The sequence below is a fragment of the Nomascus leucogenys genome, chromosome 17, assembly GCF_006542625.1.
Source record: "Nomascus leucogenys isolate Asia chromosome 17, Asia_NLE_v1, whole genome shotgun sequence".
Lineage (NCBI taxonomy): Eukaryota > Metazoa > Chordata > Mammalia > Primates > Hylobatidae > Nomascus > Nomascus leucogenys.
The window spans coordinates 1,179,595-1,194,806 of NC_044397.1; positions in this window are offsets into that span (position 1 = coordinate 1,179,595).

Below are 15,212 nucleotides of genomic sequence, written 5' to 3' on the forward strand. Positions count from 1 at the left end.
GAGTCCTTTCCTTGGTGCCTCTGATCAAGTCAGCACACACCTCCAGGGATTTGTCTTTGCAGCTGGTTAGGGTAATTCTAATTCGGTGATTTGCCACCTTTGGCTCCATGAGTGTTTCTCTGGTGTCCTTAAAAGCCACAGCTGGGCCGGGCGCGGGGGCTCGCGGCTGTAATCCCAGCGCTTTGGGAGGCTGAGGTGGGTGGGTCACTTGAGGTCAGGGGTTCAAGACCAGCCTGGCCAACATGGTGAAACGCTATCTCTACTAAAAATACAAAAATTAGCCGGGCGTGTTGGCAGACGCCTGTAATTCCAACTACTCAGGAGGCTGAGGCAGGTGAATCGCTTGAAACTGGGAGGTGGAGGTTGCAGCGGGCCGAGATTGTGCCATTGCACTCCAGCCTGGGCAACAGAGCAAGGCTGCGTCTCAAAAAAACAAAACAAAGCAAAACAAACAAAAAAACACCACAGCTGCAGTGCAGCTTCCTGACCGACTTGTTCCTTGGTGAGCAAACAGCGGTGACCTGCAGCCGGAAGCGGCGGACCAGAGCTCCGCAGCACCCATAACCGCATCTTCCTGAAAAAGAGGCTTCTATTATTTTCATCGTATAGATGAGGAAACAGTGGCACAGAGAGGCTAAGCGACTTACCCAAGTTTGCAGAGCTGGTAAGCTCTGGAGGTTGAACCCAGGCCGTCTGGGCAGAGTGCCTGCTCACTGCCCTGCCTCTCCTCGGAAGTTTGCCAGTTGGATGAGGTGCTGAGGGGAGGCCAAGGCTTGGAGGGATGGAGTTGACGGAAGCAGGAAGGAAGGAACTCCAGCTGGAACTTGTTCCCAGGAGTGCTCGCATATTATTCTGCTAGAGATTGAGGGGTTGGGGGTTGAGGCTGCTCTGGCCCCGTGTGGACAAGGAGCAGCACGGGTTGTAAATTAACCGCCCTCTGAGGCTGGTGGGTCCATCCAGCCTTGCCCAAATGGCAGCCCACGATCAGGGCAGAAAAATATAGCTCAGCTGCTTCTGGAGCCAGGGTTAGCCTCCTTCTGCCTCTCTTCTGGAGGGGAAGATGAGTCATACTGGCTTCGAGTTGCCCCAGGATGGGCCAAGAGGTGTGGACCAATCCTCCTCAGACAGCTCCCTGGCCATGCACGTAGCCCCTACCCCACAGCTGAGTCTGTAGGAGACTAAACTGCCACCTACCCAGATGGTAACCTACCTAGATGCCACCTACCTAGACGCTAATTTTCATGTATTAGTTTATTTAATCCTCACAACAGCCCTCTGTGGTGGGGACTGTTGTTATCCTGGTTCTACTACAGGTTCAGGGAGGTTGAGTCACTTGTCCAAGGTCACACAGCTCCAGCTAACTCTGGAACCAGCGTTCCTGACCACTAGGCACTTACCTCCGCATCCTGCTGCCTTGTGAGCCAGTTCACGCAGCTGGGAATTGGGCCTCAGGTTTTTCTCTTGAGTCTCCTGGCCCACGTGGGAACAGAGCTCTGAGATTGGGGTCCTGGCTTTGTGTCCAGCTCTGCACCCTGCTCCCCGTCTTGCTCCCCTCAGGGACTGGTTGTGGTGTGTCCTCAGATGTCTGCACCTGGGTCTGCAGGTGCCTGAAACAGCCTGGCATGGTGGTTCAGAGCTTGGGCACTGGAGTGCCCATATACCAGCCCTGCTCTGTGGTCCTGGGCAAGTTATTAGCCTCTCCGGGCTTCAGTGTCCATTCCTGCCAGGTGGGGATAATAATCTCTAATGCGGCAGCCCAGGCGTCTGAATTTTTTAATCAGCACCCTAGGTGGATCTGATATCCATGAAAGTCTGAAACCTCTAGGGAGGGGAGGGTCATAGAATTGTCTGGATGCTGGTCAGCGGGGAGCAGATCTACTAACCCTAAGATTCTCTGACCTCTCACCCTCTATTCTCAACAGGACACTAGGAACCCCCCTCTCCCCACTGCAATGCTGGCCTGTGAGTTGAACTTCCCACAATTGCCCAAATCTCTCCTATATGACAAGGAGCCCCCAGCCATTACAGTCACAGCACCCAGTCTCTCTCCTTAGGAAGCAGGTACAATCCGTCTCACACAGCCTTGCAGGAGGGTGACTGGGCATGGGTGTGCGTGTGCATCTCTGTATGTGGGGGTCTGTTTCTGCATGTGTATCTCTGTGTCTCTGCACCTGTGTGTGTCCCTATATCTGTGCACACGCCCTCTCAGCAGCAGCATCTGGTGATGAAGCAGCTGGGGCTGGTGCTTCTGCTGGGAGTGGCGGCAGCTCCCTTCCACAGCTCACAGCCCTCTTGGCCCCCTGGCTCCCCACATCCCAGGGGCCTGCAGACCTGGTTTCTGGCCTCTGAGCCCTCCTAAGCTGAGGCTGCTTTCCCTTAATTATTTCCTGCCTGAGTCCTGGAGCAGCATCTTTAACTATTTACTGCACAGAGCGCAGGCTGAGGCCGCAGAGCTGGGAGCCGCAGAGGCCATTCGAGCGGGCTGAGGTCCCGGAGCAGAGTGGAAGGACCACAGAGTCCACATTTGGGACCTGCCTCCTGTCTGGTATGAGCTGTGTGACTTTGGGGCCCTCCTTGAGCTTCAGTGTCATCATCTTTAAAATGGGGACATTAATAACTATGTCATGGGTTGTTATGAGGAAATGAGAGTTCAGAGCCCACGGTCTTATCGGAGAGATCAGATCATCAAATTATACCACCACATGCAGTGAGGGCCAAACTGTTCATAACAATCATAAGCGACTTTTGCTGAGGGTTTCCTCAGCGCCACACACTGGGCTAAGCACATTACAAGCCCTCACTTGATCCCCACATCGACCCCATGAGTTGGCCTCTATTATTTCTCTGTTTTACAGATGATGCCACCGAGACCCCGATATGTGAGATGACTCGTCCAAGGTCCCACAGCCAGTAATTTGGATGCAGGCAGTGAAACCAAGGAGGAAGTGGGGAGCAGCTGTGCCTGGATGGGCGAGGGTGGAGGACTGCACAGGTCAGGGAGCTCGTTCTGGCTCCTGCCAGGGGAGACGGGTGAGAGCGAAGGTCCAGAGACTGTGGGGTAGGGGTGGCCCCGCATCCCAGTGGGGTGGGCTGTGGCTCCTCATCAGGAGGGGCTGGCTGTGGTCCTGAGCATCCCTTGTTGCTGAGGGTAATAAACCTGCCTCTTTATCCCCCTCCGAAGAGGCCGTTTTGTTACTCTTCGGTTCTCCCAGCACCATAGCACCAATAAGCCCCGTCTTTATGGCCAACAGCAGACACATTGAGCTGGTTAGGGACGCTCCCTCGCCTGGTGTTTGCCCAGCATCTAAGAGGAGGCCTGGGCCCTATTCTTACTCCTCTGCAGTGGAGCTGAGCGCCTTCTTTCTTTTTTAATAGTTCCACTCCAGCAGCCGAGTCCCCTAATCTCTTTTCCAATCTTTGGTTACAACACTTTATTAATTCCACAGCCATGCAGTGTGTGAAAGGTCTCCTGGTTCCTGGGAGTGTTTGGCTGTGATGACATCATCCTGGAAGTCACTGACTGGATTGGCAATGGGGCCGATGCTCATTGAGTGCCTGGCATTCTATGTGCTGGGCACTGGGCTACACGATGGACACTGAATACTTCCCAGAGGCAGCCCTACAAGGCGCATGACCTTGGGTAACTTACTTGACCGCTGTGGGCCTCAGTTGCCTTATCAGTAAATTGGGGATAATAATAGGACTCACTTCCCAGGAATAAATGACTTTCTCCAAGTAAAGCAACTTAGAGTAGTGGTATCTCCACAGACCAATCCCTGTAGAGGCGGTGGGGATAAGGCTTGGAGGCTAGAGATCCTGCCCAGGTTTTAGCCGGGATTTAAATCCAGGCCTCTCTGGCTCCTAAACTCACCCTTATTTCACCACATTTTGTTGGCATCCAATCCAAGGTCTTCCTTCTATGGGAAAGGCAAAACCCAGCCTGGAGCCACTTCCCCAAGAGCACACAGCAGCAAGCTAGGAGGCCGCGTGGGACAGTGCCCTGCGTGGGGAACAGCCACTTCCCCTCTCTGGATCTCAGTTTCCTCACCTGTAAAATGGGTGAAGGGGTTGGTTGGACTTGAAGGGCTCTAAGGCACTGCTGGTTCCATATTTGAGTGGTAGAGCCCGAACTTAAATAACAGAGATTTGTCATGGTAGAAGGAACCATAAAGCTCAGCCCACTGAAACTGCTGGTCCCAGAGCTCTGCACACTCCCCAGACCCGTTGTGTTTGGCTGGCAGAGCGTTTTTAGAATTTAACATTTGAATTTGTTTACACAGGCTGCTGTCTCCAGGTTCCACAGCTGGCTCCGCTCCCTAAAGTTTCACACCAGGTCTCCTTACACCCTTCGCACCCTTATCACCTTGGTCCCTGATCTGGTTCAAACTCCTCATTGCTCAGAAACTAATAATTGTTATTTTATGGAGCTCTTCCTATGGGTCAGACGCTGTCTATTAGATTCATATGATCTAACTCATCTAACCCTCATGGCATGCCTCTATGCAGGTATCGTTATGAGCCCATTTTACAGATGAGGAACACAAGGCTCAGGGCAGTTAAGTAATTTGCCTAACACCCTAGGGCAGGACCAAGGCCGGAGAAGGAGCATAATTTACCAAATTGGCAAAATAGATTATCCTGATTCACTGTGCAGTGCTCTGTGCGTAAAACAGCCTCAGCCAGGGCAGGCATGTTTGGGGGGCTCCCTCTGGCCCTGCCCTTTGGGGTATGGTAGAAGGAAGGAGAAGAAAAGTGTGTCCCCCAGTTCCATACTCTTTCCACCAGACAATGAACACCCTCTACCCCGCCCAGCCTCTCTGGGGGTCCGATATCGTAGTGGCTGCAGAGGATCAAAACAGCAAGTTAAAAGCGAAAACCCGCAGCATTTTCTTCACAATTCCCTCTGCCTCTTGAGGAAGAAGGCGGAAGTGTTCGCAGGAGCTTTCAAGTTCTCAGGAACAGAAATGAGATGCTCTCATGGCTCTTCCTCTACATTTGAGGCCCTCGGTGCAAAGTGCTATTATTAGCATTGCCTTCACTATCTTCCAAACAGGCTTCCCCTGGAAGAAGTAATTAAATGCATTATTCTATGCAAAATAAAAGCACGTATCCACATTCGCAGCCTCTGACACCATCCCTCTCATTTTGTGATTTTTACAGTTGGGAAGCTTTTTGGTTGCATCCCATCCAAAGAGGGCAATTCGCCCTGGCACAGGGCCCATGGAGGGTAGAGGGCAGGCCCTGGTGAGAGCCTAGCAGTTGGATGAGGTGGTTTTTTATGAATTTTGAGGCTGGAAATTGGGGCCATGTGAGAAATGGAAGGATTGAAGTATCTGAGCCAGGCAGGGCTGAGCCAAATCCCTTCAGACCAGATGGAGAATGAGGATTGGAGGGGTTGGCCACCAGCCCCCAGGTGACCCTGCCTTGGGAGATGCCCTGTCTCCTCTGAGCTGGGCGATTCCTAGCAAGAAGGCTCCTGTCTGAATCTTGCCTACTGGAGCCGGAAACTGAGCTCTCCCTTCCTTCCTTCCTTCCTTCCTTCCTTCCTTCCTTCCTTCCTTCCTTCCTTCCTTCCTTCCTTCCTTCCTGACACAGTTTCACTCTTGTTGCCCAGGCTGGAGTGCAATGGCGCGATCTCGGCCCACGGCAACTTTCACCTCCCAGGTTCAAGTGATTCTCCTGCCTCAGCCTCCCGAGTAGCTGTGATTACAGGCATGCGCCACCACGCCCAGCTAATTTTTGTATTTTTAGTAGAGATGGGGTTTCTCCATGTTGGTCAGGGTGGTCTCAAACTCCTGACTTCAGGTGATCCGCCCGCCTCGGCCTCCCAAAGTGCTGGGATTACAGGCATGAGCCACTGTGCCCGGCCTGAGCTCCTTTCTTAATTCCTCCCTCTCCTTTAGCCTCCATAGCGAATCTGCTTCCTAGCCTTGCTTGTTTGATCTACTCAACAGTTTCAAATGCATCTGCTTTTCTCCCTGGACGCCAGGGCCGTAGTGTGGTCCCACTGTAACAGGAGAGCAGTGGCTAAGGGCACAAGGCTGTGGGGTAGGAGCTGGGGTCTGAATCTTGGCTTTACTGTTACTTGCACTGTGACCTTGGACTAGGGTTGCTAGATTCAGGAAGTCTAAAATATAGGATGCCCATTTGAATTTAATATGTAATGTTTGGGATATATTTATGCTTTAAAAAATTCCTTGCTTATCTGAAATTCAAATGTAACTGCTCATTCTGTATTTTATCTGGCAACCCTACCTTGGACAAATTCTTTAACTTCTCAGTTCCCATGTCTATAAAATAGGGATAATAATAGCACCTACTTCAAAGGTGGTTCTGAGGGTTAAATGAGTTAAAAATATAAAATGCTTAGAACAGGATGATAATGACCATCTCACTTAATTAGTGTATTAAGAAGTGCTTCATACATTGAAAAATGCCTTGCAAATGCTATTGATGTGTTATTTTTGCTGTATCTTCCCTCTCCCCTGACTTCATCAGAGGCAGCAAACCAGCAAAGTGCGAGTGAGGGAGAAAGAGGTTAGACCTAAGGGGAATTTCCTGGCAGGAAGGATCAGTCACATCCCTCCTGCACAGGAGCCCCAAAACTTGAAGATGCTGCAGCTGGTGACGTGTGGGCTGGGGAGATGGGTGTGGGGCTGTAGCATGCAGACAGTGACAAGCTCTCTAGGACAATGAGAATGAATGAACCGTGACTACCCGAGCCACACAGATGAGTCACACAAACACCGCCAGGCTGGCTGAAAGAAGCCAGATACAAAAGAATGCGTAACATGGGACTCTATTTTTTTTTGAGATGGAATGTCACTCTGTCTCCCAGGCTGGAGTGCAATGGTGCAATCTCGGCTCACTGCAACCTCCGCCTCCTGGGTTCAAGCAATTCTCCTGCCTCAGCCTCACGAGTAGCTGGGACTACAGGTGTGTGCCACCACGCCTGGCTAATTTTTGTATTTTTAGTAGAGACGGGGTTTCACTATGTTGGTGAGGCTGGTCTCAAACTCCTGACCTTGTGATCCACCCACCTTGGCCCCCCAAAGTGCTGGGATTACAGGTGTGAGCCACCGCATCCAGCAGGACTCTATTTATATAAAGTTCAGAAATAGAAAACTGAACCACGTTGTGAGGGAACACACAGGGAAAGGTAGGAAGCGACTACCTGGGACCTCGGGGGAAGAGAAGGTCAATGGGAAGGGATCCGAAAGCTGCTGGGTGCTGGCGAGGTTCTGGTCCTTTACTGAGGTGGTGGCTACTCTGCTTTGAAATAATGTGTTAATGAAACATTTGTTTCATGCCCTTTTCTGGACGTGAGATTTATTCCACAATGCTAAAAGGTTACGGGAGAGGGAAGAGGGTCACACTTGGGAAGCACCTGAAGCTCACCTTCTTCCTGGAAGGCACCCGAAGTTCTACCTTCTTCTAGAGAAGGGCCTCCAGGGAAGAGGTGGAAGCCGACCTTTCCGTGTCCCCAAAGTTAGAAAGTGAAGCTAGAAAGCGGGGCAGCCTGCGTGATGCCGGCCTGAGTCAGACTCATTAAGTTTCCTTCTCAGTCTGCCCTGGGGTCCACAGGGCAAAGAGAAATCTGTGAACCGTGCAGGCAACTGGGTTGAGAGAGAGAAAGATTGGCAGGGAGTGGGGAGAGAGGTGGAGGTGGGGAGGAAACAGGTGGGGTGGGGGGGAGACGGAGTGGGGAAGAGACAGGGGGAGAGAGGCCAAGGACCCCAGGCCAGTGCGCCAGGTCTGGATTCTTTAGCCAATCCATTCTAATGACAGCTCTTCAGTGTGCCCCTCTCTGCCTCCCCCCAGGAGCAGGGATAATTACTGGAGATAATGATCGCTCAGGGGGCAGGGGGCACTTTTCATTAACTCCAGACCTGGTATCCAACTGCCCTTCCCGAGGAGTCTGCCCCTCACCCCATCCTGCAGGTCCACTCCTGCCAGCCCCCACCTTGGGCCATGCCACTGGCCAGTCCCTGTGCCTGTCTTCACCTTAATTCCTGGGTGAGTGACATTTAAGGGCGAGCTCTTCATTGGGCCACAACAATTTACAAGCCAGGCAGTGGTGGGTTGTTCTGAGGCCCGCGGGGAGCGGTGGCCCTTTATCATCTGTGGGGTGAGGGGCCAAGTGATGCATGGCTCCTCATTAAAGCCCCGCCAACAACACCAGGGAAGTAAAACATTTTAGCAACCCATTCACTTTTCATTTCCCAAGCCACCCTCCGTGTCAGGAAAGCCACTCCTGACTCAGGGCAGCTGGGAAGCACAGAGGCCTTTAAATGTCTTATTTATATCTTCCCGTCCCTCCCTCGGGGCGCCGTCTAGGGCAGGAAGCCAGCAGGGCTTCATGCTGCCATCCCCTTCATGCTCCCTGAGCTGCTCCCCATCTCGCCCCTGAGAACAGGTACTCCAGAACCATCTCTTGCTGGGGTTTACAAAGTGCTTTCATTCACCCACTGCATCTTCACTGATGATGTTCACTCCTCAACCACACAAGGTCTGTCGGTAGTAAGTGCAGAGGCTGGATTTGAACTTGGGTATCTGGGGCACATTTAAAGCCAGACCTTCCCACAAAGAGGTGAGACCAAGCAGGGGGAGCTCAGGGGAGGTGACCTAGGGTTGGCCCTGAAGCCGACAGGGGTGTGGAACGGGGATGCCCAGCGGCCCTCCCTGGGAGACAACTCATTTTTGCAGGAGAAGGTGGGGTGGGTGGGGAGACGGAGCGACCGTTCTTTCTCATCTCAAGCTTCACTACTATGAGGCTCTGAGATCTTCTCTTTCCATTTGTGCCTCTCTCTGGCTTGTCCTCTCTCCCGTCTTTTCTTTTTCCTCCTCACCATGCCCCTACTTCCTCCTTTTTGTCTGTCTCCATCTAGAGAAACAACCCCGTGAGCTGGGAAAAGGAAGTGACGTCGCCTTGGCCTGCGAGCACCCGGCTTCACAGCCAGCTGTGCCACCGCCAGCTGAGTCTGGACATCCCTGAGCTTCTTCCGTTTCTCACGTGTAAAATGGGTCTAGGCCTGGCGTGGTGGCTCACACCTGTAATCTCAGCACTCTCAAATGAGCGTGGGACCCTGGAAAGTCCTGGAAATCTCCTCTTCTCCTCTTGAGAACTTTTAACATCAAGAAAAGCCCTGGCTGGGCGCGGTGGCTCACGCCTGTAATCCCAGCACTTTGGGAGGCCGAGGCGGGTGGACCACAAGGTCAAGAGATCGAGACCATCCTGGCCAACATGGTGAAACCCCGTCTCTACTAACAATACAAAAATTAGCTGGGTGTGGTGGTGTGTGCCTGTAATCCCAGCTACTCAGGAGGCTGAAGCAGGAGAATCGCTTGAACCCGGGAGGCGGAGGTTGCAGTAAACTGAGATTGTGCCACTGCACTCCAGCCTGGGTGACAAGAGCGAAACTCCGTCCCCAAAAAATGTAAAACAAAAAATAGCTGTCTTTCATTTTCAACAGTGGCTGCAAAGATGAGAAGCCCAGAAGAGGTATCCAGTGGACGCTGGTACCGGAGGCAGACCTGGCCCACAGTCCATTACAAATCCAGGCTCCCCTTTCCTCGGTGTGAAGTGTCTGGCTGAGAAGTAGCTGCCCAGCCAGGAACCCCATTTTTCAGACCCCTTTGTGTATAGGTGGGACCGAATTTCTAGTTCTCCCCTATGGGCTGTGTGCAAGGTGTGGTGTGCTGCTTTCAGATGGAAGGATCAAGAATTGGTCTTTCCCTGTCTGGCGGCTGCACAAGGAGAAGTCAGAGTTCTTCAAGGGGGCAGAGCCAGAGGAGGGAGGGACCAGGGGAGGCCACCCTGACAGCAGTGCTGGCGCTGGACTGTGACTGAGCAGGAAATGAACTTCCACGGGCTGAGCCACTGAGATGGGGCTAGCCTCTCACAGCAGTGGCGTTACCTCTTCCTTTTTCCATCCCTCCCTGGCAGCTGTCTTGATCCCTGTCCGGCTGTCCAGGCCTCGTGATCTGGAGGGAGTGCATCCCATTCCCTCTGACCTAGGCCCTTGCCCTCACTCCATGGTGGGCCAGATGCGGCCATCTTGGCTATCAGGCTCAGGGCAGACTGGGGCCTTCTTTCCAGGTGCCAAGCACAGTTCCCACCTCAGTGGATGCTGACAGGACGCTCTGGTGGCCCAGGAGGTCTTGCGGAGTCATACCATCCTCTGTGGATTGGTGTATGGGGACCCAAGCCACACGGGACTTTAGAAATCCCCCTCTCCCGCAGGGGCACCCGGGGAAAGAGAAGCTACCATCCGTCCATGCAGTTAGCCTCGGCCCCACATCCTCTGACCCTGGCTTTTGTCTTCCGGGGCCTCTGTGGGCCTCCTTGTGCGGCCTCTGCCTGGTGCTGGGCTGGGGGCTCCTGCATTTCCATGGTTTCTAAGATCCTGCCTTCTCCCAAGGCCTCCCTTAGCCTCTGCCTTGCTTCCCCTGACCTTTCCCCACCTCTCCCCGACTTCTCAGCTCTGTTCCCTGCAGCCCGCTCCAGGTCCTCCCGAGGGGATGCTGTGGCACAGACGCCTATGTCTTCCTCGGAATAGAAGCACAGCCAGAGACTCAAAGAGGTCATCTCCAGGGGTGAGCTTTCTCTTTGCCTCTGTCTTAGCAGAACACGAAGTCCCTGGAGGGAGACCATGGCAAATTGGATAAAAATCTCTCCATGGCACATTCACTTTCCTGGGATTAGCCCGACTCTCACGCTGGCCCTCCCCAGATGGACTCTGCCCTGAGTCATTGGTACCTGATGGCAGAGTGGGCAGCAGCTTTCCTCCCCTGACCTTCTCTCCCAGTCCCTGCCTCATCACCCTGAGTCCTCAGCACATTCTCTACCCCTGAGCCCACCCTCTACCAGCTTGAAGTTCCCTATCCTCTGCCACCAAACCATGACCCTGCCCTTCCTTCTGAACTCTGAGTGGCATTAATTGCCTTGAAACATTTCTTAGGCTAATCTCCCAGACTCTGGTCCCTGTACTCTTCTTTTGACAAGGCGAGGGCTCAGCTCCAATTATCCTGAGGCGATGTTGAGGGGGTGGACATTGAAACAACCCTTCTGCCTCTAATCAGCTACCTGAGCAGCACAGGTGAGTGATTCACCTGAAGATTCTGAGCCAACAGCATCGCCTCTGCTCTAAGGGACCTCATGCAGGAAACAGACAGACAAGGGCAGTGAAGTATTCTGGTACATGTGGTACTGTGAGGCCCAAAGGAGAATGGCCAGTTTCACTGGGAAGGGGCTGGGCTCAGCAAAAACCTCACTAAAAGGAGGGAGCGTGGAGCTAAGTCTTGAAGGATGGCTAGGTGTCCAGTCGGCGGAGGAGACGGTGGTGGGGAGGGTGTTTCAGACAGAGGGCACAGCCACTGCAAGGCCCTGGAGGGAGCGTTGAGTCCCACACACGGAAGGGCCAGAGGGAGGAGTGGGGGAACAGACAGGGTGAGAGGGCCTTGCCTCCCTCCTGAGGGGTCTGGCCTTTATCCTGAGGGTGGTGGGAGCTGCTGAGGGAGTTAACCCAAGGAGTGCCTTATCAGATTCGTTGGTTTCCTCTGCCCCGAGGTCTTCTTACTTCTATCCCAACAACTGAGCTAGCATCCTGCCCCCAGCTCGGGCCGGCACACCGTAGGTGCCCAGCATGAGTGTGTGGACACCACCCATGTCTCTCACCACTGTCCCTAAAATCAAATCCACAGTCCATGGAGGCTTGCGGCTGACCCACTCCGACGCCGCAGGCTCACCTTGCAGTAGTGCCCAAGCTGGGTGTCGCTTTGTGAATTGGGCTGTTTTTGCCACCTGGGTTGGTGTCCCCACTCCCCACCCCATGCCACCCCCCACTTTTCCTCTTACCTGGCTCCTTCTCATCTGGAAGGTCTTGGCCACAGTATCACCTACTTGGAGAGACTTTCCTGAGTGTAAAGAAGCCCCCACCACCAAGATTCTCCCATGATGACGCCCTTTTACTTTGTGGCACCGAACCTGGTTTGTTGTTATATAATTGTGGTTTGTTTATGGTCGGTCTCCTCCATTAGGCTAAAACCTACAGGGCACGTGGCTTTTGTCTTCCACTGTGTCTTGGGGCCTGGCACAGGGTAGGGTACCAGGACCATGTGTTGAAGGAATGAATGAGGCTCAAACCTCTGCTCAGACTCAGGGCTCCTTAAAGATAGGAATCTGCCTCCCTTTTCAGCCTGGGCCCCCTTCATCCCCTGCACAGGGCAGGGACTGCTTCCACCCCTCTCCGCTTTCTTCTAGGGTCCCTTTGCTGCAGGCAGAGCTGGAGCTGGAGCAGAAGTGTGGCTGAGGCCACTGAGGAGGCATTCACAGCTCAGACCTGCAGCCTCCTCCGACCACAGAGCTAATGCTGTGGAGCTGACCACTTGGCACCAGAGATCTCCAGGGAAACCTTACCAGCGCCCTGAGCTTATGGCCTGGCCTTAAACCTGCACCACTGGCTTCAAAAGTGTCACATCCTCTCCTTATCTTTAAAGATAGCACAGCACCTGCCTTCATGAATCCATTTCAGTGAAAGCGTGGCTTAAAAACCAGACCTGTATAGCAACATACACACACGCCCTAAACACATCCCCACTTCCACCTTCCATCTTTTCTCTTTCTGCATTCGTCCCTCTGGCCCAGTCTCTGTGTCTCTGTTCCACCTATTTCTGTCTCTGTCAATCTGTGTCTCTTTCCATCTGCCTCTGTCCCTCGCTGCGTCTCTGCTTCTCTCTGCCACATTTTGTGTTTCTTTTCTGTCTCTGTCCGCTTGTGAGTGTTATTCTACATCTCACGCCCTCTCTGAGTTTTTGTTCATATCTGCCTGCTCCTCTCACCCCCAAGGGCCCTGAGGTCCCCCCCTCCCCTCATTCCTCCCTTCCTCCGTAGCAGCCGCCTCTCCGGGTGCCACTAGCTCACGCTTAGCTCTCAAGGCAATCGTAGAAAGAAGAAAGGGAGGAGGATGCTAGCGGGGAGCTTGAAGCAAGTGGTGGGGCAGCAGTGAGAAGTAGAAGTAGCACTGAATAAATACGCAGCTGTCTCTTTTATCTCTTCTTGGCAGGAGGCAGAAGCTGGGGCAGGGGAGGCTCAGACGAATGGGCGTGGAGGGAGATGGATGATGGGGCCCAGAGTGAGACTCCGGGCAGCAGACAGGACTGAAATGAAAGGGGATGTAAGTTTCCACGACCTCTGGCTCCTGGCAGGAGACTTTCCACCCTGATTACTAGGGACAGGGAATTGTTTAGGAGTCCAGGACACAAAAGGATAAAATAAGGAGACTGTAGGAAGAGCAGTAAGTGTGTGTGTGTGTGTGCACATGCACACGCACTAGTCACTAGTCACGAGTGCTATTTGCTAAATATTTCTGGGTGTCGGCTTCCAAATTGCACTCCCTGGCCCCCTTGTGGTTGGATGGGGCCATATGACCAGTTCTGGCCAATGGGCAGAAGAGAAAGTGTCACTTCCCGGCAGAAGAATGTAATTGTCAATGCAACATCTTCCAGAGGTCTTTCTTTCCCTCTGGCACTATGAGCAGCAAGCTTTGAGCTAGTGGCTTCTCCATCAGCCTGGGCCTTGGGGTGATACGATGTGCAGAAGCTGTGACTGGCATGTCGCGTGAGCAAGAAGCAAGCCCTTTGGTTTTAAGCAGTAGAGGTTTTGGAGTTGTTTGTTAATGAAGCATAGCCTTGCCTATCCTGACTGATGCATTATACATGCCTGTGATTGTGGAGGTGTCTGTATGGAGTGTAAAGTGTCCAGGGATGTGTGTTTAAGCATGTGTATGTGCCAATATTTATTTCGTATATATAGAAGCACGTGTGTTTAGAGGTTGTGTGTGTGAATACAAGTCTTGGTATTTTTGGTCCACACCCAGCAAGTGGTGAAGAAGGAAAGTTTCCCTCTCCTGCTGTCTCACCTCCTGTTTGAGGTAGAAACACAAAGGGCCAGATCTTGGGTCCCGCTTGCCTCCTAACCACACACCCAGCTTTAATCTCCACGTCTTCTCTTCCCAGCAACTGCTACCCTCTTCCCTGAGTGTTCCTGGGGTGGCTACTGCTTTTGGCTACCTGGCACAATTTCCCTCTCTCCGAGCCCCAGGCAGAGTGACTGGTTCTGGGATGGGCTTGTGGCCTGGGCCAGACCACTCAGGCACCTTCCCCAGGATTTTGCTGCTGGAGCAAGCAGGGAAGTGGAGCACCCCTTCCCTCTGGGGTGATAGACACAGGAAGGGGTGAGATGTACAGCTGCCCCTGCCATGGAGGGACGAGTGGCCAGGCCGAAAGAAGCAGAGCTGAGAGAAAGGAACAAGATGTTTTAGATCCAGTGCCGCCTGGTCTCAATAATGACATGGGCCAGTGTGTTTATTTGCTTGCTCTCTAAGGCTGTGGTGGACTCTGGAGCCCAGAGGCCTGGGCTGCAATCTTGCTAAGTGATGTGAGCACCTTATTTAATCCCCGTGCCTCTGTCTCCTCTGTGACGATAATAGTGTAAATTTCACAGCATACTTCTGAGAATTAAATGAATGGATTTACATTAGTGCTCAGAACAGTGCCTAGTATATAGCGAGCAGCTGACATCGGCTATTATGATTTCCTAAACCAATGTGAATTGGGTTTTTGTTACTGGCAACTGAAATGGTCCTGGTTATTAATAATTCTCTCTTCCCAGGCTGATCAGCCAAGAAGCATCTGGTTTCACTACTTCTTTTTCTTCTGGTTCAGAAACAGAAGCAGAAATCCCCTTTAGATTTTCACCAAGTCTTTTATCCTTCAATGGTAACTTTTACAGAGGGCGGCAAAACAACACAATGGGAATTCCACTCAAGCAGAAACAACTGCAGAAAGCCTGGGTTGGGGCTTTCTGGGCCTTCTTTTAGGTGAGAATGTCCCAGGCCAGCTCTCCCCTACACCTCCCAACCTGGGGTGGTTCTAGGAGGGTGCTGGGGGTCAGGCAGGCCTGGGTGGGAATCCTGGCACTTCTGACTGGCTGTGGGACCCCATGTAAACATACAATCTTGTAGAGCCTCAGTTTTCTAATCTATAAAATGGGACTAATAATCATAACAGCTGCTCCATGAGATTTTCATGACATTGAAGTTAATCTGTGTAAAGCTTTGGTCACTGGCACGTACTGAATTTCTCCATAGACGTTGTGGTTGCTAAATCATCCTGGTAAGAGACTCCTCTAGTATGTGCTTTAGAAAGCAGCT